This window comes from Polypterus senegalus, chromosome 3, assembly GCF_016835505.1.
Source record: "Polypterus senegalus isolate Bchr_013 chromosome 3, ASM1683550v1, whole genome shotgun sequence".
NCBI classification, from domain to species: Eukaryota; Metazoa; Chordata; class Cladistia; order Polypteriformes; family Polypteridae; genus Polypterus; species Polypterus senegalus.
Window position 1 is genome coordinate 32,321,307 of NC_053156.1, and position 22,885 is coordinate 32,344,191.

Genomic DNA, 22,885 nt, shown 5'->3' on the forward strand with positions numbered 1-22,885 from the left:
GGCCTGCTTCTGTCATCTAGTGACAGCTGTTGCAGGAGAGCTTAAGCACGCATGTCAGATGCAATGAAGTGACAAGGACTGAACAAAAGTGAAGTATACATTTAGTTTTAATCAGATTGAAGTTTAATAAACTTAGTATTGACATTTTAACATACAGAGGGAGTTGTAGTGCAGACCTAGCATTCCTACCTCATAGCTCCAGAGTCTGCATAGCATTTTCTTGTTCTTCGCGTGCTTTAGTGGATTGATTGTTATCGGAGATGTGTGCTAACTATGTAGGTTTACCTGCTTTAACACTGAATACTGGAAATGTGATAGAAATACTTCTCGATTAAGAAAAGAGAGTACATTTAGATCTTTATGTGCTGTGAAGTAAATACAATACAATGCAATACAATTTATTTTTGTATAGCCTAAAATCACAAAAGGAGTGCCGCAATGGGCTTTAACAGGCCCTGACTCTCTAAGAAGACAAGGAAAAACTCCCAAAAAAAAACCCTTGTAGTGGAAAAATGGAAGAGAACCCCCTTTCCAGGTAGGTTGAGCGCAGGGTTATTATAGTTAACGAAGACTAAAATAAAAACTGAAACTATTATTAAAAAAAACATTTTCGTAAACTGAAATAAAAAAAAATACCAAAACCGAAATGAAAAACTGAAAATAAATGAAACTATTAAAGTAGCTGGAAAGGATAACTGCAATAAAATAATAATTTACTAAAAATATATTTAGTTTTCGTCTTAGAATAAATATTCTTGCAACTTGTAACTTTAAACTCTCAAATCAAAAGTCATCCGCCACAAGCCGCCCGCTTATGTTCATAGGACGGGTGTTCACACAGCATTTGCGGTGACAGAGCAAGCTGAATACGGGCGTGTAAATTAATTGAATGCCTTTGACTTGCACAACTTGAATTACTAGTAAGATGTCTCTTCCTGTATTGGCAGCATTTGAACTAGAGGTAACTTTTGTTCTATTTTTCAGGAATCCAAATCATTTGCTGTGAACATGTTTAAAGGTCAGCTCAGCACTTCCCAGGTTTTTCCTTTTCCTTCAGGTGGGTGATTTTCTTTGTCAGTGGAATAATGATTGCTGTTTATTTATTGATATTTCCGTGCAGCGCCGCATTGTGCGTAGAGCTGAGTGCTTAGATGGTTAAACAGACTTCATAAGTGAAGATTACACAAGGCTCAGTCATTAAAACATTTCAGTTTTCCTTTTAATGTTTCAGCATTGAGGTTCTATATATTGTTTTCCCACTTTTTAAACCACTAGGGGTCTCTGTCCTCTGCTCGCTTTGCTTGCCAACCCCTGGGCAGGAGCTGCGCGCTAGCCACTTTGCGGATCTGCTGCTTGCATATGGGGAAGCGGATGTACAATTAAAGAGATTGTTATTTTCATGGGAATTGTTACATATTCATAATAGAATTAACTATTTTACATTACAGAGAGTAATTAATGGTTGAGAGGAGCAAAGTTATTATAGTTAACGAAGACTAAAATCAAAACTGAAACTATTATTAAAGAAAAATTTCGTAAACTGAAATAAAATAATTAACAAAACCGAAATAAAAAACTAAAACTAAACTAAATTATTAAAGTAGCTGGAAACGCTAACTGCAATAAAATGATAATTTACTAAAAATATTTTTAGTTTTTGTTTTAGAATAAATATTCTTGCCTTTAGTCTTTAACCCTTGTAACTTTAAACAGTAAAACAGAAAGTCATCTGCCACCAGCCACCCGCATATGTTCATCCATTGAACGATGAAGGAGAACGTGTGTTCACACAGCATTTGCCGTGACAGAGCAAGCTGAATACGGGCGTGTAAAGCGTGCTAAATAGAAACCGATTTACTGTGCCACCTTTCTTTGCACTTGTATATCAAGATGTAACTCAAATGCCTGAAGTTGGATTGTGCTGGTCAACAAAACCTTTACCGTATGGACAGAAAAATCACAAGTCAGTAACGTTTCAGTTTATTTCTCAGGTGCCTGTGTTTTGTTGGCAATAATTAATCTGCCACATTGTACAGGAGAAGTCATTTTTGAAAATAAAGCGGCACTGATCGAGAGACTGACAAGGTCATCATACAAGATCAGCGTATTGTTGCTGACCAATCACTTTTGCTTTAAAAAAGTCATTTAACAATGAAACGATACAAACCTTGTAACAATGCTGAGTTGCAATCTCTCTGCTGAACTACAGGTAGTTGAAGAGAGTCTGCCAACTGGTTAAAAACCAAACCTACTAATGTCTTTTTGTATTTATTCTATATTTATTAATTTATCTTTTTTTAGGTTATATTCACAGCTCAAAATACCCGATATTGTGAAAATAATCAAGTAGCAGAATTATGTTTTAAAATGTGTTTTTTTCTCTCTCTCTCAAAACAGATAGTTGAAATATGATATTCTTTTTGTTCTTAACATCAGCCATATCATACATATTGCATACCAGGGATTTTTTTCTGCCCTGCATCCAAATCTGCTGGAGTATGCTCCAGGTTTCCTGCGATCCTGCTCAGGATAAACAGGTTTATATAATGTATACAGTGGTGTGAAAAACTATTTGCCCCCTTCCTGATTTCTTATTCTTTTGCGTATTTGTCACACAAAATGTTTCTGATCATCAAACACATTTAACCATTAGTCAAATATAACACAAGTAAACACAAAAAGCAGTTTTTAAATGATGGTTTTTATTATTTAGGGAGAAAAAATCCAAACCTACATGGCCCTGTGTGAAAAAGTAATTGCCCCCTGAACCTAACAACTGGTTGGGCCACCCTTAGCAGCAATAACTACAATCAAGCGTTTGCGATAACTTGCAATGAGTCTTTTACAGCGCTCTGGAGGAATTTTGGCCCACTCATCTTTGCAGAATTGTTGTAATTCAGCTTTATTTGAGGGTTTTCTAGCATGAACCGCCTTTTTAAGGTCATGCCATAGCATCTCAATTGGATTCAGGTCAGGACTTTGACTAGGCCACTCCAAAGTCTTCATTTTGTTTTTCTTCAGCCATTCAGAGGTGGATTTGCTGGTGTGTTTTAGGTCATTGTCCTGTTGCAGCCCCCAAGATCGCTTCAGCTTGAGTTGACGAACAGATGGCCGGACATTCTCCTTCAGGATTTTTTGGTAGACAGTAGAATTCATGGTTCCATCTATCACAGCAAGCCTTCCAGGTCCTGAAGCAGCAAAACAACCCCAGACCATCACACTACCACCACCATATTTTACTGTTGGTATGATGTTCTTTTTCTGAAATGCTGTGTTCCTTTTACGCCAACTGTAACGGGACATTTGTCTTCCAAAAAGTTCAACTTTTGTCTCATCAGTCCACAAGGTATTTTCCCAAAAGTCTTGGCAATCATGGAGATGTTTCTTAGCAAAATTGAGACAAGCCCTAATGTTCTTTTTGCTTAACAGTGGTTTGCATCTTGGAAATCTGCCATGCAGGCCGTTTTTGCCCAGTCTCTTTCTTATGGTGGAGTCGTGAACACTGACCTTAATTGAGGCAAGTGAGGCCTGCAGTTCTTTAGACGTTGTCCTGGGGTCTTTGTGACCTCTCGGATGAGTCGCCTCTGCACTCTTGGGGTATTTTGGTCGGCGGCCACTCCTGGGAAGGTTCACCACTGTTCCATGTTTTTGCCATTTGTGGATAATGGCTCTCACTGTGGTTCGCTGGAGTCCCAAAGCTTTAGAAATGGCTTTATAACCTTTACCAGACTGATAGATCTCAATTACTTCTGTTCTCATTTGTTCCTGAATTTCTTTGGATCTTGGCATGATGTCTAGCTTTTGAGGTGCTTTTGGTCTACTTCTCTGTGTCAGGCAGCTCCTATTTAAGTGATTTCTTGATTGAAACAGGTGTGGCAGTAATCAGGCCTGGGGTGGCTACGGAAATTGAACTCAGGTGTGATACACCACAGTTAGGTTATTTTTAACAAGGGGCAATTACTTTTTCACACAGGGCCATGTAGGTTTGGATTTTTTTCTCCCTAAATAATAAAAACCATCATTTAAAAACTGCATTTTGTGTTTACTTGTGTTATATTTGACTAATGGTTAAATGTGTTTGATGATCAGAAACATTTTGTGTGACAAACATGCAAAAGAATAAGAAATCAGGAAGGGGGCAAATAGTTTTTCACACCACTGTATGTTGTTCTTAGTCTCAGATGTTGTCTCTTTCATTTTGTGCCTGTCCACACTCCTATAACCTACTCTTGCTCTGCTCATTAAGGGTTTACTGTACTTATTAATGGGCTGTTCAAGTCTCACTGCCCCTAACCTTGTCACTAAATGCTTGTTTTTCTTTGTTTCCCTCAATACAACAAGGTGGGGTCTACACACTGATTCAAGCCTTAGAGTCCTGTTCTTCCTAAGCCCCCGTGATTTTCATGATCACACCTGTCAGAACACGGTAGAATTTATTTTCTGATTTTTGATATCTTTTCAGGCCAGGTGAGAAAATTCTGTCTATAAATTGTATGTGCCTGAGATGGAATCAGAGATCAATATGGCTGGTAGAAATAACAAAGCCCAGTATGTGAGATTTTTGAATACAATATTGAAGGCATTAATCTTATTGTCTTGGAGCGAGATATGTTGTGTGCTGTAGACATTCAGAGTAAAAAACCCTTAATCCTTAAAATTCACCTAAATATTCTTACAAATTTTCCTATTCTGGGCAATAAAAGGAAAAGATGACATATGTCAACAGTCGGCGCACATTTATTCAGCACAAATGACATAGAAAATGTTTTAAAAATGATAGAATTGTATAAAATTGTTCATATTCAGTATCTGCTTTTGATTATGCTTCTTTTTATCAGACAAAAACAAAACCAGATAGTAAATACAATACAATACAATACAATTTATTTTTGTATAGCTCAAAATCACACAAGAAGTGCTGCAATGGACTTTAACAGGCCCTGACTCTGGACAGCCCCCCATCCTTGACTCTCTAAGAAGACAAAAAAACACTCCCAAAAAAAAACCCTTGTAGGGAAAAAAATGGAAGAAACCTTGGGAAAGGCAATTAAGAGAGGGACCCCTTTCCAGATAGGTTGGGCGTGCAGTGGGTGTCAAAAAGAAGGGGGTCAATATAATACAATACACAGAACAGAAAAAATCCTCAATACAGTATAAAAATAAAAAAAATTACAAGTACGGAGCAGAATTTAATAGTAGATGATATCACATAATAAGATTTGGATTTGTTTAGAGTCCTGGAGACCTCATCCATTAAGCTGTCTCTCCTATTGGCCATTCCACAGCTGAAACAGCACTGGGCCAGCCAATCCAATGAAAGGACCCCACTACCCGATGATTCCTGCGATCCTCCATCAGGGATGACTTTACCTTAGGGAGGCAAAACAGCTTGTCAGGTGGGCTGTGGCACCAAGTGCCACATTTCAGTACGGAGAAGAGAAACTTAATCATAAGCTTCCACTAACATTAAACGCGTATTATATCTAAACCTGTTAAGCATACAGTTCTATCTGATTGTGACACAAAACTAAACTCCATAGTAACTCTTTAACTGTACCATAATTACTGAAACTAATAGATATAAAAATAAAATAGAAATGTCTTTGTGAAATTAAAACAATAAAAACTAAATTAAATTAAAAATATATGAAGGAAAACTAAAACTAAACTGAATTTCCAAGTTAGGTCAGAAAAAAATATAGAAATAAAAACTAATATAAAAAGGCAAAACTATAATAACCTTGTCTGGGCTTACAGACAGTGTCAAATAAGGGGGTAATAACAATACAATACACAGAACAGAACACAAGTAATCCTCAATACAATACAAGAGTGCAATAGAAATATTACAAGTACAGAGGAGAATTCAACAGTAGATGATATCACATAAATAACATCCATCCCCTATATCCATCCACAACACAAGCCCCCAAAGATTTGAGATAAGAATAGTGGCCACTACACCACCAGATCACACAGTTTCAACATAATGTGTAGCACTCTGGGTCTGGATTTAAGAGGGACATGCTCCTCCGATGGACGTGGACTGTGCGAGGTCCCCAGAGTCCACCTTATTAAAAAGATAAGTGTCTGTATATCCATCCAGTTACTATGTCTCTGTCTGTTTAGTAATAAAATGTATTGCATTTGTCATTCCAACAGATGGTGCATCAGAAACATTTACACTTGCTTTTACAAATTACATACCAAATGACATATAAGAGACTCTGCATGGTGCAGTGCAACCACTTACCACTGAGGTCTACTTGGATGTCAACCCGTCTTAGATGGGTAGCACAGCTAGCACCTGGAGGAGTCAGCTATAAAGCAGCTCTGTGAGCAGCATAGAGGGGACACACAGACAGAGCACTCCGAGAGCACTTTGTACACACTTAATGACTGCTAAAACCCATCGACCTTAATGCTTGGCCACTGGCTGTTTGTCGGCTGATCCTTATCCTCTAAAATCTCTGACACTCCAATTGTTGCTAGTGTCAGCAAACAACAAGGCAGTTTCACTGAAATAATACACAAACTTTATTTTCATTCTAAAAGTATATTTATTTGTAGGGAAACCAGGCATGTAAAACACAAGAATATGCTAGAATTTTAAACTGAAGAAAATATAAAACCAGATCAGAGATACACAACAAGCTTCACGTCAGGTGGCTAATTGGTTTTTGGTTGCTACAGTCTTTGTCTTCTTAGGAGAAACGTTATGCTTATTTTTTCTTCTCCTGTTGTGACGTTTCTCCCTCTATGCTAATTGTGATGTCTCTAACAAAATCCTTTTCCTTTATTGGGTGCCTTGGTGGCTAATAGCAATAGTTGGCCAAAATCAGAGAACTGAGAATTTCTACTGGTCTTGTTACTTGGCAGTGAAGCTACTTGTAGCTAAACATGTTAACGGTCCCAAGTATCTATTTCATATCAAATTGTGTGCATATACACACTGGCTAGTTTATTTGATCTTAATTTTAACTCTTTTAGGGTGGATGTCGACTTTTGTCAATAGGAGGGGAGGAGGGTGGTAATCAACTGTAAACAGTGACAAAACCCTCCCTTATGTTTTAGTTTTATTCTCTTTGCTGGAAGGAAAGTTAGCTTCATGGGTTTGACCGAGATTCCCTGCACTCATGTGAGTAGCGAGGAGCAAACAGCGGCAAAAATGACATTGATGTCTTGCGATCGATTGAAGTGAACCACCAAAGCAAAATGCTTTGCGGAACCTTCTTACATATTATCACTGAATTGGACTCAGACTTGTCAGACTCTGATTTTAATGCAACTGATTGAAAATAAACATGTGGTGTTGAACATGTTCGTGTAACTGATGCACCCACGATAACGTTTGCCTGGGAGGACAGCCACTTACAATGGCAAAAGGTACAAACCAGATTGCATTGCACTGCGAACACGGCCGCCACTGCCACACCAACCCCCCACCATGTGAAGACAGCCGGGCAGTCAGCTTGCCACACATTCCTGCCAGCCAAGCCAGAAAAGACGGCGAACTAGTGGCCACAGCACATAGCAATACACATTTTATGTTGATTTATGTATGAAACCATTGAATTAAACAGTCTAATAGTTCTAGTTATTAAACAGTCTAATAATGTACTTCTAACACTTTTGTAGTATTTGTTTTTACATTTGCCTATTCCTCAGTATTCTTCAGTCTTATTAATGTACATGCCAGTGTCCCCTCTCTATTATCTACTTCTCCAAACCTCCTGTTCAAGAAGGCACTTCCCTGTTAAAGTTTAAGTTTCCCTGTTTAAGTACATTCTTGGTTCACACTGTTTTATTTAATTAAAAGCCATGTTTTATGTAAACAATCCAATCTTCTTATATAATACGCTACCATGGCTGTCCGTTTGTCTGTCCAGGATTTTAAGTCACCTGTAGCTCACAAACCGTTTGAACTATTGGCCTGAAATTTGGTACATATATACAGTACTACGTGACGTCTACTATCCGGTTTCGGAGTGAGGATTGACCTCCCAGGTTATTCCTCTTTTTATTATTATTTTGTTTTATTGTAGAATTAACTCTCGGCATTGGCCAACAGGGCGGCCATGTGGCACACATGTACAGGCACCGCTCTCATCCCTACCACCTTCACCGTCACTTCCCCTACCTCTTCATATCTCAAATCATTCTTAAGTATTCAATCTGCCTCAAGTGCCAGCTTAAGTGAAAGTAATTGCAACACAAACACTCACTTAATCAGTTTTAACACGAAAAGATGCCGACAGAAGAAGAGAATAAGCGGGGCGCTAGGGTGGAGAAAAGAAGAGCTGCTCAGGAAGTAGTGTCGTGGCGAAAAATTCATCATCAGAAGGCTTTTTACCTAAAAATAAAGGCTATTAGGACTCGAGATAGACAGACAGAGTTTTAAAGCTTTATTGCAATAAATCAACAACACGGACTCAACCCAATTCGACCGAATGAGATTGAGCCCTGAACATTGCCATAATCGAAGTTTTTATAACAATTTCTTATCATTTTAACCTTGTTCAATGAGCTCATTCCGCACCTGGCTATACTGTCTATTGTTTATTTCAGTTTCTGTTTTTCTTATTCCTGATTGGTTCTTCAGCAGGGCAGATGTCCTCTATTCCATATTTGGTCTTTCATGGTGTCACTTCCTCCTCTAGCCTTTCAAGCTATACTATAATATTGGCCTAAAGCTAAACTTTAATTTAAAAAGAAATACTGTATATGCTTTCATTTAATCATTGCTTGGCATACTTGAGTTGTCTTAATTCCTACACTAAAGCTAATTTCTAATATATTCTTCTAATATTTTGCTAAAGCCTGAATTTACAAAGATTTTCTCTTCATGCGTTACAGTGTGACCTTGCTTACAGAAAAAGCCTTTTGTTGCCTCTCTGCTGATTCACCAGTTCAGCTTGTTTCGCTACGTGCCTTCCAGAGCCATCTCCTCTGTGTTATCACTTCCTAGCTTCCTAGCCTTGAATCACAGGTGTTCTCAACCTCTTATCCTGTTCTAAGATGGTTTCTGTACGTCATGTTTTGTTCTTTTTCCTGTACTTTCCCAAACTAGTAATTTCTGCTGTAAGCTTAAAATAATGCAATATAACTGATTTTTAGTTAACTATTTGCTTAACCTATCTGATTTGCTTAACATTCTAATTTATGCTTAACCCAATGTTTTAGAAGCTTTTAATTACTTTTTATGGCTCTTTATGTTAATTTGCTATTCTCTATGCTAATATAAAAAATTTTCCTTCTACAGTAGCAAGCGCATCAACCTCTGAGCAATTGAATGCAAAACATACAGAGAAAGAGGATGAAAACTAGGAATGCTCAAGTCAAGTGTATTCACTGCACGTTATCGTAGTAGGTAATGAAACTGCTGATAAATTGGCACAAAAGGATTTGGATAAAGTAGGTTTAGAATTGCCATTGGTGAGAAATGAAATTTAAAGATTGATCAAAAGGTTGATCATAAATGAGTGAAATACACAGAAGACACATGTATCAGCTACATCCAATGGTCAGTGATATATTCAGATTCAAAAGTCATTCATGGCAAGAAGAAACAACAATTACCATAATAGTCTTCAATTTGGACATTGTGGATTAAATTACTATTTATATTACTTTGGCCAACACAGAGATGGGAATTTTCTGGAATGTGGGAAAAATAAAACATTGGTCTACTTTATAATGTATTGCTAAAGGTTTAGAAGAGTACATAACAAACTAATGGATAAATTGGAGACTATGAAAAGCCTTTTAGTGGTAGTGCTGCTGCCTCGCAGTTAGGAGACCTAGGTTCGCTTCCCGGGTCCTCCCTGCGTGGAGTTTGCATGTTGTTCCCGTGTCTGCGTGGGTTTCATCCGGGTACTCTGGTTTCCTCCAAAGACATGCAGGTTAGGTGAACTGGCGATTCTAAATTGTCCCTAGAGTGTGCTTGGTGTGTATGTCCTGCAGTGGGTTGGCGCCCTGTGTTGGCTGGGATTGACTCCAGCAGACCCCCATGACCCTATAGTTAGGATATAGCGGGTTGGATAATGAATGGATGGATGACATATTAAAATGATACAGGGAATTAACAGTTTGAAAGAATGATTTATTGAGAAATCATGAGAAGATACAAGGTATTTTGTTCAGCAGATGGCAGTGATGTATCAGACGAAGTGATGTCAGTCTACCACAACAGTGAAGAAGAAGCTCACCCCTAACTCACCTGTGTGTGTCTGTTGTAACCAAATATGTGAACAGAAATGAAGGAGAAAAGGTAAGGGACTGAGAATTACAAATCTGCTCCAGGCCACAAATCACTGGGATAATATTCTTGGAGAAGAAAAGTCTGCAATATAAGAATAGTCTAAGGTGGAAGATGGAATTACATAACAAGCTCTGTTATTGGCGAGGAGTGGCATCTAAATTGAGCGATTGAGCTGGAACAAAAACCTGCTGCCATTGCAGAGCTCCAGGACTGAACTTGAGCACTCTTGACTTAGTGGATGCTTTTATCTTAGGCGACTTAAACTGTTGCAATATAGAATCTTAAAAAGTATTATATCATGTTTGCCTGAGCCTTGGAGAATTTTTTTTTTTTTGGAAATGCATACATTATATTAAAAAAGAGCTTCACTCTGCATATAAGTTTTTAATTTTGCTCAAATGAAATGTGGTGATCTATAAAGCAAAATTTACAATCTATACAGGCAACTTACAGACTCTTGTAGGTTATTTACCTACAAAGGCATTATTTCTAGTGACCAATAATTTTAATGCATCTGCACATTCTTCCTTTCTTGTTATTCAAGTTATTTATGGGACTCTTTCTTTAAAATGATCAGACAATTTATAACTTAATAGTAGAAGAATTGGTGACAGCAAGAGATTGCACAGATACTGTATGAGGATCAAAGATTTTAGGTAGAGTCACCCATCACCTGGATAGCAAGCCAATCATATGTATGTAACAGCACATGTTTCGAATCTCACATGGAATTGTGACATAAACAACTGCCCTTCCAAGAGACCCAAAAAGGAGCCAAAGAAAGTGAGATATGTCCGAGAAAGAGACACCATTTCATCTCGATATCAAAAAATGCAACTCATGTATCAGCCCGACTGTTAAATCTAAAAGCTTATTATTCTCTTTTGACATTGCTTCTAATCTTTAGTAAGCTTTCAGAGACTAAATGTATCCAGACTTTTGTATATTTTCTTCTCCTGCTATTGTTCTATTATAATAAATACTAGTTTGCTTTATTTTTTTTTTAACTTTATCTTTATATCTGAAGTGAATGAAGTAATAAAGTGAATACTGGGCTCCTACACTCTTAAAAAAAGCTGCCACAGCAGTTCTTCAGAGCCATGCAATAGGGGAACCATTTTTGGTTACAAATAGACTATCCACATTAAGTTTCCAGAAATAACTTTTATTTATTTAGGTCCGTTACAGTACAGTAAATAACCGTGACTAGATGGCAAACAGATCTGTAAAATATGAGCGGCTCAAATTTTAAAAAGACTCTCGCTGCACACAATAACACAGGCTAAGTCCACATTTTCTTAATGTGTTCATATCCTGCTGGTAGCCTACCATACATTAAAGATTTCAGTTTCTTTTCTACATATTAGGAAATTTTTCAAAGCACAAAAAGACAACTTCATATGCAATAAACCCATCCCAGAATGAAATGGTATTTTGTCAAGCAATAGTTCTACGAGGAACCATACAACCCAGTAAACAACCATAAAAATGCCATTAAAGAACCATTATTTTTAAGAGTGCCATTTTCTTTCTTACAGGGTTTAGTAGGCAACAGGGAATACCCCAAAAGGGTTTTAAGCAAGTGCATCTAGGTTATTCTCTGGGATCAAGATATGTCAGCCTTTAGATCTAGATTATATTCAGAGATATTTATATGAATAAGTTCTTGGGGATCAAGGTGTGTCAATTTTTATTTTGTCACACAAGTGCACATAGGAGATGATTTGAAGGTTCAAATAGTCCTATTTCTCAGTCACACTGGGGGTTGGCTCTGTCACCTAATCCTTTTTCCTTTTGTCCCTCTGCAGACCAGCTGAAGGCCCTCCATCACATTGACATCACTACCTTTCCAACCCCTATCGATGTCACTTCCGGCATACTTTGATGACATCATATTCACTACCCAGAATTATTCTTCCTGAATCGTCAGTTCCTGTTCTGGCCTTCCTGACTCCACTCTGTCCTCCGTTCAGCCATAGTTATAAAACAGCTTTTCACCCTGTAAGTCAGTTCTGTTTTGAACTCCAGTCTGTAAAGGCGTGTTTATTTATTTTTGCCAAGTTTTCAAGTATGCAGGGTGGCCATCTCCAGACCTTTTTGTGACTCCTATCATCCTCATTACAAGGTCTAGATTACAGTCAAGGACACAGAAAAGGTGTGTCAACTTTTATATGTCTAGGTAATCCTCATGCCTAAGGGCTAGGTGTAATCTGGGAACATCAAGCAGGTTTACCTAGAGCAGTTTTTCTTAAAGATTTTGGGTCACAACATGTCTAAAATTGGATCACATTGAATTACGATTGAATTGAATGAGAAAGGGTCACAAGCGGTTTGCAGAAAGATTTGGAATGGATTGTTATTTAGCTGCTTGCATGGCTGAAACAAATCCCCTGGATGATGGTCAGCTATGATCCTCCCCACTCAGAATGACAGCATGATGATGGTACGCTGTTTCTTTGCGATTCTTCTTCATCTTTTGGCTGCTCCTGTTAATAGGTCACCATAGTGGATCATCTTCCATATCTTCCTGTCCTCTACATATTGCTCTGTTACACCTTATCACCTGCATGTCCTATCTCACCACATCCATAAATCTTCTGTCAGGCCTTCCTTTTTTCCTCTTTCCTGGCAGCTCCATTCTTAGCATCCTTCTCCCAATAAACCCAGCATCTCTCCTCTGCACATATCAAAACCAAAGTAATCTCGCCTCTCTGGCTTTGATTCCAAACCGCCCAACCTGAGCTGACCCTCTAATGTACTCATTTCCAAACCTGTCCATCCTTGTCACACCCAATGCAAATCTTAACATCTTCTACTCTGCCACCTCCAGCTCTGACTGCTGCTTTCTGGTCAGTGCCACCGTCTCCAACCCATATAACATAGCTGGTCTCATTACCATCCTGTAGACCTTCCCTTTCACTCTTGCTGATATACGTCTGTCACAAATCACTCCTGACCCTCTTCTCCACCCATTCCACCCTGCCTGCACTCTCTTTTTTACCTCTCTTCTACACTCCCTGTTACTCCATACTGTTGATCCCAAGTATTTAAACTCATCCACCTTTGCTAACTCTATGCCTTGTATCCTCGCCATTCCACTGACCTCACTCTCATGTACACATATGCACTTTGTCTTGGTCCTACTGATCTTCATTTCTCTCCTCTCTAGAGCATATTTAAAGCATATCTGCACTTCTTCAAGGTCTCCTCAACCAGTTGCCGACTCTAATTACAGATAATTTGACATCAGCAAACATCGTAGTCAACGGGGACTCCTGTCTAATCTCGTCTGTCAACTTGTCCATCACTATTGAAAATAAGAAAGGGCTCAGAACAGATCCCTGATGTAATCCCACCTCCACATTGAATGCATCCGTCACTCCTACAGCAGTCCTCACCACTATCACGCTTCCCTTGTACATATCCTGTACAACTTTTGCTTAGTTTTCTGCCACTCCCATACAATATCACAACTCTTCTCGTGGCACCCTGCCTTATGTGTTCTCCAGAGACACAATGCAACTCCTTCTGGCCTTCTCTATACTTCTCCATCAAAGCCCTCAGAGCAAACATTGCATCTGTGGTGCTCTTTCCTGACATGAAACCATACTGCTGCTCACTAATTATCACTTCCCTTCTTAACCTAGCTTCTATTAATTTTTCCCATAACTTCATGTTGTGGCTCATCAGTTTATCCCCCATAAGTTACTACAGTTTTGCACACCCCCCTTATTCTTAAAAATCGGTACCAGTACACTTCTTCCCTACTCCTCAGGCATCCTCTCACTTTCCAAGACTCCATTAAACAATCTGGTTAAAAACTCCACTGCCATCTCTCCTAAACACCTCCATGCTTCCACAAGTATATCATCTGGACCAACGGCCTTTCCATTCTTCATCCTCTTCATAGCTGTCCTTACTTCCATCTTGCTAATCTGTTACACTTCCTGATTCACTATCTCCACATCATCCAACTTTCTCTCTCTCTCATTCTCTTCATTCATCAGCCTCTCAAATTACTCTTTCCATCTGCTCAACACACTCTCCTCGCTTGTGGGTACGTTTCCATCTTTATCCTTTATCACCCTAACCTGCTGCACATCTTTATAGCTCAGTCCTTCTGTCTAGCCAATCGGTACAAGTTCTTTTCTCCCTCCATAGTGTCCAACCTCTCATAAAACTCACCATATGCCTTTTCTTTAGCATTCACCACCTCTCTCTTCACTTCATGCCTTATCTCCTTGTACTCTTGTCTACTTTCTGCATCTCTCTGACTTTCCCACTTATTCTTTGCCACCCTCATATCTCTTGTTTCCTCTCCTGTTCTTCCCCATTCCACTATCAAGATTATGAGTCCTCCTTCCTCTGTCCAGATGTCAGGCCACGCAACCTTCTTGTTCTCACCCTTACTACTTCTACTGTAGTTGCCCAGCTGTCTGGTAACTCATCACTGCCACCCAGTGCCTGTCTTACCTCCTCCCTAAACTCAACCTTACAGTCTTCCTTTTTCAACTTTCACCATTTGATCCTTGGCTCTGCCCTCTCTCTCCTCCTCCTCTTCTTGATCTCCAGCATCATCCTACAGACCACCTGTGGTATAGCCGGTCCACAGCTCACGTCAAGAGGCCATTTTCTAAAATAAATAAGGAGGTGTGGTGGTGTGTGGTTGAAGCGGTTCCTGGGGAATTCGTGATGGGGGCATTTCTCTCCTAAGTGCACAGGTGAGAAACCATCCGCATCCGTAATTGTTCCCAGGAGCTGCTGATTTCCACAGCTGCCACGTCCCCGTCATAAATAGAAGCGCAAGGCAGCTAGCACAAGGGAAGAAAAAAGAGAGAGAAAGAAAGAAACGGAGGTTGCAGGAAGCAGCAAGGAAAGAGAGCCAGTGTGAGCAAGCGAGAGCGAGAGAGAGAGAGAGAGATAGAGAGCACGAGCAAGTGAGCAAGTGAGCAAGTGAGTGCTCATAGGCAGTTGGACAGTGAACCCTAGTGGGGTCTTTGGCCAACACCTAGGGCAGTTGGTAGTGGTCGCTCCTGCTGAACATTGCAAGGAGCAGGAGTGACCAGCAGAAGGATGACTCGTCGTGGAAGACAGTGGGAGTCGGGAGGCTTGGGTGATGGATTCCGCTACGTGAGTATTGTTTTTAACCTGCACCATTTCCCTCATTTTTATGGATTATTTATTTAAAGATTTTTACAGCACTGCACTACTTTAATTTGGACACTTTATTTTTGTTTGTTGAATTTAAATAAAAGCACTTTGCACCTTTTAAACCATTCCCTTGCTTCATTGTTTGTGCCTCACTGCCAAGCTCATTGGTGGCATTGCTGATGGTGTTAGGTTCAAGGGCTCCCGGAAGGATGATGAGAGTGTGGACCGAACCTGCATCGCCATACCACAATCCTATGCTGCCTTACTACGCTTTCCCCTGCCACCACTTTGAAGTCTCCATTCTCCTTCAGATTGAACCTCCTGAATAGGATATCTTCTACTTGTGTGCATCTTCCTCCCCTCTTGTACATCACCCTATGTTCCTCCCTCTTCTTAAAATATGTATTCACCACAGCCATACCCAAATCCAGTATCATCTGACCTTCTTCATTCCTCTCCTTGACACCATACCTACCCATCACCTCCTCATACCCTCTGTTCCCTTCACCAACATGTCCATTGAAATCTGCTCCTATCACCACTCTCTGTCCCTTGGGTACACTTTCCATCACCTCATCCAACTCACTCCAGAAATCTTCTTTCTCATCCATCGCACACCCAACATGCAGGGCATATGCACTAACAACATTCATCATCACACCTTCAATTTCCAGCTTCATAATCATCACTCTGTATGACACTCTCTTCACCTCCAAAACACTCTTGATATACTGTTCCTTCAGGATAACCACTACCCCACTTCTCTTCCCATCCACACCATGGTAGATTAATCCGAACCTGCCCCCAATACACCTGGCCTTACTCCCCTTCCATTTAGTCTCTTGCACGTACAATATATCAAACTTCTTTCTCTCCACCATATTGGCTAACTATCTCCCTATACCAGTCAAACTACCAACATTCAAAGTTCCTACCCTCACTTCCAGTCTCTTTATCTTCCTCATCTCCTCCAACCTCCGGACACACCATTCCCCTTTTCTTCTCCTTTGACTAACAGTAGCCCAGTTTCCTCTCAACACCTTTTTTGGCTAACAGTACTAGCCATTGTTAACCTTAAAAAGGGGTGCCCATCACTTTAAGAGTTTTGCAGCAATGTCATTTTTGTTAAGAATCCAAAAATGCTTAACATTATCCTTTAAATGTATTATTATTATTTACTAGCTGACACCCACCATAGCATACGGCGGTGTGAGAATAGGAACGGAAAATGGTGAGAAAGGAATTCAGAAATCAAGAAGAAATAAATAATTCTTGAAAGACGCAGTTGTGAATAGGTGTTTTGGTGGAGATGACAGATAATGAGTCGAAAGATCTAACCCTACAAAAAGCCACGTACAACTGACAGTGGCTGAAGAGTGGCTGTTATAGATTAAGGCAAATCTTTGCAAACATGTACAAAAACCTGTTGACAGAGAAGATACTGTCATTCATTTTATAACAAAGGCTTAGGAAACAACCGTTGCAGTATAACGAGTATGACAGTTTACCTTCCTGTAGCAGGCTACGGAAAAGCCTCCCAGGCGCAGACATGGCTGAAGTGAAAGGTCACGCGGTCAGGCTAGATATAGGGCGGTGACGTGACCATAGACATATATTGGTAGACGCCGCATTCACTGTGTTGCCCAGTCGACACGCTATGTCAGCGCATCCGCCCTATTGCGAGTGGCAAAAGTGCCATTTAAACTAATACAGGTAGACGTGGAAACCAGGTTTTTTGATGAAAAAACAATAACGTTTAAAACAGTATCGTTTACCTACAACAGATTTTGGCGAATCGTTTACATGCAATTATTTATATCTATTTATACACTAATAATGGCAATTATTAAATGATAATAATAATAATTATTATTAAATAATTCCTCCATATAAGTAACATTTATCAGACTGCCTTCTTCCATCTCCGAAACATTTATAGATGTCCTGTTCTTACTCAACACAGTACTGAAGTATTGGTTAATGCCGTAGTCACCTCATGTATAGATTACTGTAATGCTATTCTATCTGACATTCCACAAAAACTTATCCATCGCTTACAACTTCTTGAAAATTCTGCTGTCAGGATAATAACCTGCTGTTCTAAATCCACTGAACATACTATACCTATTCTCTCTCAACTTCACTGGCTCCCTGTTAACTACAGAATACAATGCAAAATACTGCTCTGAACATTTAAAGCTCCCCACTACCTCACTGATCTCCTACAGACTGACGCTCCTCTCGCTCACTCAGATCCTCATCTGCAGCTTTACTTTTTGTACCACACATCAGACTCAGTGCTATGGGAGCTCGAGCGTCTCTCATGGTGCTCCTCAACTCGGGAATTCTCCTCCCTCTCATATATGTCAGCTTGATTTAATAACACATTTTAAAACTGCCCTCAAAACTTATCTTTTCAAACTGGCATACCAATTGTGAATTTTGCACTGTTACTGCCAGTTATCTTTCTTTGTTTGCTGATTATTGCTTTTTGATTTTTCATTCTCTTGTTTTAATTTTACTAATGTGAATTTCCCCTTGGGATTAATAAAGTATCTATCTATCTATCTATCTATCTATCTATCTATCTATCTATCTATCTATCTATCTATCTATCTATCTATCTATCTATCTATCTATCTATCTATCTATCTATCTATCTATCTATCTAATGTTGTTTAATTTTATTGTAAGGTGACCTTGAGTGCTAAGATTATAAAACAGGATTTTCTAATGGCCAAGTATAACCAAAACAATTGTTCAGCCTTACCCATGAAATGTAATCCCTCGGGATCTGGTTTGGAGTGTACAGCAGTTTGTACAATCCCAAACAGCACATGTGTGAGGCCTTTATCCATTACTTCACTCCAAAGCAGTGCCACTCACAATTTAGCGGTGACGTTGACGTACAGTGCTGCTGGTCATGTGCCGTCTAGTAATTCTATGTCTATTGGACGTGGCACCAATGGGGTCATGAGAGAGAAGTGGGGAACACGGTAGTCCGAAGGAGAAATAGGAATCGAGAAGAGCGGCGCGGGAGTATATGGGAGGTCTCAGGCAGCGTGGAGAAGGGTTTGGAAGAACAGGAATAGGAATCGAGAAATGGCGTGTTAGCTGCATGTGGGTAGGACCAGTTTTGAAGAGGAGCCGCAGGCAGCATGGAGAAGGGTTTGGAAGAGGACGAATAGCAATCGTGAAATGCCGTGTCAGCTGTGTGTGTGCGGGACCACTTTTGATGAGGAAGCAGGACGAACCAGAAGAGAAATATATATGAGATGTATTCTGTAGTATTTATTTTCATTTTCATTTGCCATCTTGAGAGTTCAAGGCACAGTGTATATAAAAATATAAAATTAGCTTAAACATAGGAAGCAAAGTTTGGTGTGAAAAACGTTGTCAGAATAGGTGATGTTCAAAGTGGTGCCACTGAGAGGTAAGTGTAGCAGCCACTTCTCTTTTCAATATAGAGTGTATAATGATCTTCATATAAATATAAAGAACAAACTGGTTAAGTTTGCAGATGATGATAGATGGAATGGCAGATGATCTACAATTAGTTGAATTATTACAGAAGGACTGGAAAGAATTCATCTGCCATGGATTTGCTGAAGTCTGAAATTTAATGTAAATAAATGTAAGGTACTGCATGAAGAAGGAAAATGATTAGATTTGAGTACACAATGAGCGGTCTGAAATTTGAAAGTATCTGTTATGACAAGGAACAAAGAGTCATAATGGGTTGGTCATTGCCCACTCCCAGACATTGTACAAAAATGATCAATAAATCCATTATGTTATTAGATTGTATGGACCTGATGTGTAAAGTATTAAAAAGCTCTGAACAGCACAATTAAAAAAAATATAGGATAGCCCTTATCTCGTACATAAGGGACACTTTTACGTACTTATAAGATGTTTTCACGTATGGGCAGGATACTATTACGCACATGCAAGATATTTTTACATACGTACAAGATACTTTCACGTTCATACAAGATCAAGTTAGATTAAAAAAATTAGTAAAGTGCACTTTAGAGATCTTATACATACTTGAATACATCTTGTATGTATGTGAAAGTATCCCGTACATATAGGATAGGGGTTATCCCATAATTTTTTTCATTGTGCAGTTCAGAGCTTCCGTAAAGTATAAGAAAAGAGAGCACTGCAAAAAAAATGCATATGCATAAACTAGACCAAAAAAACATTAAATGGAAGTTGTTTTCCTTGCATTTAGCAAAAATAAATCTGCCTAAGGGGTAAGCTTTACTTGACAAGATTTCTTAAAGTAAGTTAAATAATCATAAATACAAATTAAGTCAATAATTCTTGCACTAAGGAAAATAGATATAATGTCACGATTTAAATCTTTTCATTTTTTGCAGTGAGCTAACACTTAAGCTATATAATGCAGTAGTGAGACCCCATTTGGAGGACTGCACTCTACTGTAGTCCTGCAGCTTTGATTTCTGTGTTACAAAGAAAGACATGGCAGCCCTACAGAATGTCTAAAGAAGAGCAGCTAAGTTGATTCTCTTTGTCATCTTGCAAAGCACTACATTGTTGTATGAAAATTTGCTATACTGTATAAATAAATGTCGTTGTTATTTCTCTAAGACACTGCCTGCCACTGGTGGTGACATTGTGTATGTGTGCTTCTATTGTCTGGTGACACCTATTGAGAGAGAGATTAAGCGTGAATGTACTGTGCAATCAAGTAACAAAAACTAAACTTAGGTTAGAAGTATAAATTTATTCCTAATCAGGTTAATGTTCAATAGATTTAGCACACATGTGTTAACATATAGAGGGAATGGCAGAAATAGCAATCTCGCTTCACAGCTCCAGACTCTGCATAGTGTTTGCTTGTTTTCCCTGTGCATTTGTGTATAGATTGGCATTTGTGACTGTGCTAACTCTGTATGATTACATGCTTTAACACTGAATACTGGAATGTGTCAGGAGTTCTTCTCAATTAACAAAATTAGACTTCATGTGCTATAAAGTAAATAATATCCATCCCCTATCTCCACCCACAACCCAAGCCCCCAAAGGTTTGAAGCATTGATATTTGCCATAACACCACCAGATCATACAGTTTTAAAACAGTGTAGTGTTCCGGGTCTGAATTTGAGAGGGAGACGCTCCTCTGGTGGAAGCGGGCTGTCCAAGGGGCCCAGAGGCCGCTTTAATAAAAGGATACGTGCCTGTGTGTCTGTCCATTTGCTCGTATGTCTCTGTCATTCCAAATGATGGCACATCACAAACATTATTAGTAACAAAATGCATTGCATTTGTCATTCCAATAGATGGTGGATCACAAACGTCAACACAACTTTAACAAATCTCATACCAAGAGGCATATAACAGAGACATACACATTGCATTGTGCACTACAAGCGTTTAATGCTAAGGTCGATGTTGATTACTTAGATTTCAAACTGTCGTAGATGGCAATCACTGCTAGTCTTTGAATATTTCATCTGCAAAACTAACTATCACAACTCTTACTGCCTTGATATTTTGTCCGGTTTAAATGTGAGAAAAGTAGCACTAAAAGATTTGCAGTAACCTACCAGCTAAATTCAGGCAACACTAATCGACTCTAAAGGATTGAACAACAGGAAAAGGTTTAGCCTGTTGGTTTTAATTAACCAGTGATGAAATCGTCATGAAAAGAGCCATTTAGAAATGGGCAGCTGTAAAATAGAAATGGTCTTAAAAAATACAACTATTTTGAAATAAAACATGTAATAATTAAAAAATAATCACATTGCATTTCATAATAATTAGATGACTTATTTAATTATAAGTTTTTCACAATTTTTAGATTCATAAGGGGAAAGTAGCGCAGTAAGATGGCTGCAACAACGACAGCTCCGAGTCATCTCAGCAAAAAGTTATTATTTATTTTCTTACTACTCACTCTCTTTGTGCATACAACTTTATCACACTTTCAGTATGTTGCTAGTCTATTTTTAACTTGTTTTTTTCAAATAATTTTTAGCTTTATTGGAACTAGGCTGAGTGACTTGTTTTTCTCGTCATACACATTTCATTGTATGTTGACCCTGTGTTAACCTACATACTGTATGACAAATAAATAAACCTAAACCTATCCATCCATCCATTATCCAACCCACTATGTCCTAACTACAGGGTCACGGGGGTCCGCTGGAGTCAGTCCCAGCCAACACAGGGTGCAAGGCAGGAAACAAACCCCAGGCAGGGCACCAGCCCACCACAGTTCATTTATATATTGCAGTATTATTTATTTCATAATTTCCATTTTATTTATTTCATTTTGGCACAAACGGTATTCCACATAGAAGAGGAAAAAAAGACAAGCTAATTAAATGAGATCAGTTACAGAAAAAAAATGACTTACTGGTTGCAACAAAAACCTTCATCCACATGGCATCCACAGGACCACTGCAATAGACGAGATCATTTGCCTAGGACTGGCACCGACTCACATGCGGTTTTGTGATAGAAAAGGTGATAGGTTGGAGGAAACAGAATGTTCATTTGTTTCTGAACCTGCTTATTCCAATATTAGCACCTATCCCAGTAGCCCTTGGCACAAAGATGGAGCCAACCTTATGCGGAAATAATTTCATATCCACACTCTTATACACCTGTTTACTTTGAACATGTCGATCTGTTTAATTTGTACAAAGAATATCCAAAAGACACAAGGAGAATACACAAACTCCACACTGATATTACCAGGGGTGCAGCTCTACATGTCAATGTAAGGGACAGAGCTGAACTAACGGTCACCTCCTCAGCCTCACAATATATCAGCCATTTAACAACACCATTACTAACAAAATTTTATCAGTGGGTATTTTAGATCATTAAACCAGTTACAAAACAATAGCAACTCATATTATGTAACATTTTAAGCCAAATGCAAAAGATTATCAACTTGTATTTTGTAATGCTATAAACACAAAATACAACAAAACATATTTCAATATCATGTAAAACCAGTGGTGGACCAAATTTTTGGGGTCCTGAAGCTTGAACTATTATGGCAGCCCTTTCGCAACCAGCAACGAGGTCTGGGTAACCACAGTTATCTTCTTCAATGGGGTTATTCCACGACAGATAACCACAAGTTTTTAAAAAATGTAACCACACATCTCAGATTTTGATTACAATTGCTGTACTGGATTCCTCACATGTCAAAGTCACAGGTGTGGATAACAATTTCCAATGCCTTATAGTTGTCAATTTATGCCAGGATGAAAATATTGTAACGTGCAGGCAATGCTTTCTAGCCTTGTCTGAGGGTAAGGGAAGACTGGAAGGGGAGGTTTCTAATTGAGAGGGGCGTGTTTTCTTGTTTTTGTGGGGTTCCGGGTGTGTGCTGGGGTGGATTTCTGTAGTCAACGAGATTGCTCCATTATTTTTGTATAGGACCAATTAAACTAAAATAAAACTGAAGAGGCCCTGACAGCTGTGAGT

General features: G+C 39.0%; 1 long non-coding RNA gene across 1 annotated transcript; it reads left to right on the forward strand.

The window, feature by feature from the left end:
• The first annotated feature begins 941 nt into the window (after nucleotides 1-941).
• On the forward strand, nucleotides 942-21,449 carry LOC120524995. The gene is made up of 3 exons (XR_005632878.1): nucleotides 942-1,018; nucleotides 12,070-12,262; nucleotides 19,798-21,449. It is a non-coding gene; the product is annotated as an uncharacterized LOC120524995 (long non-coding RNA).
• Nucleotides 21,450-22,885: the final 1,436 nt, after the last annotated feature.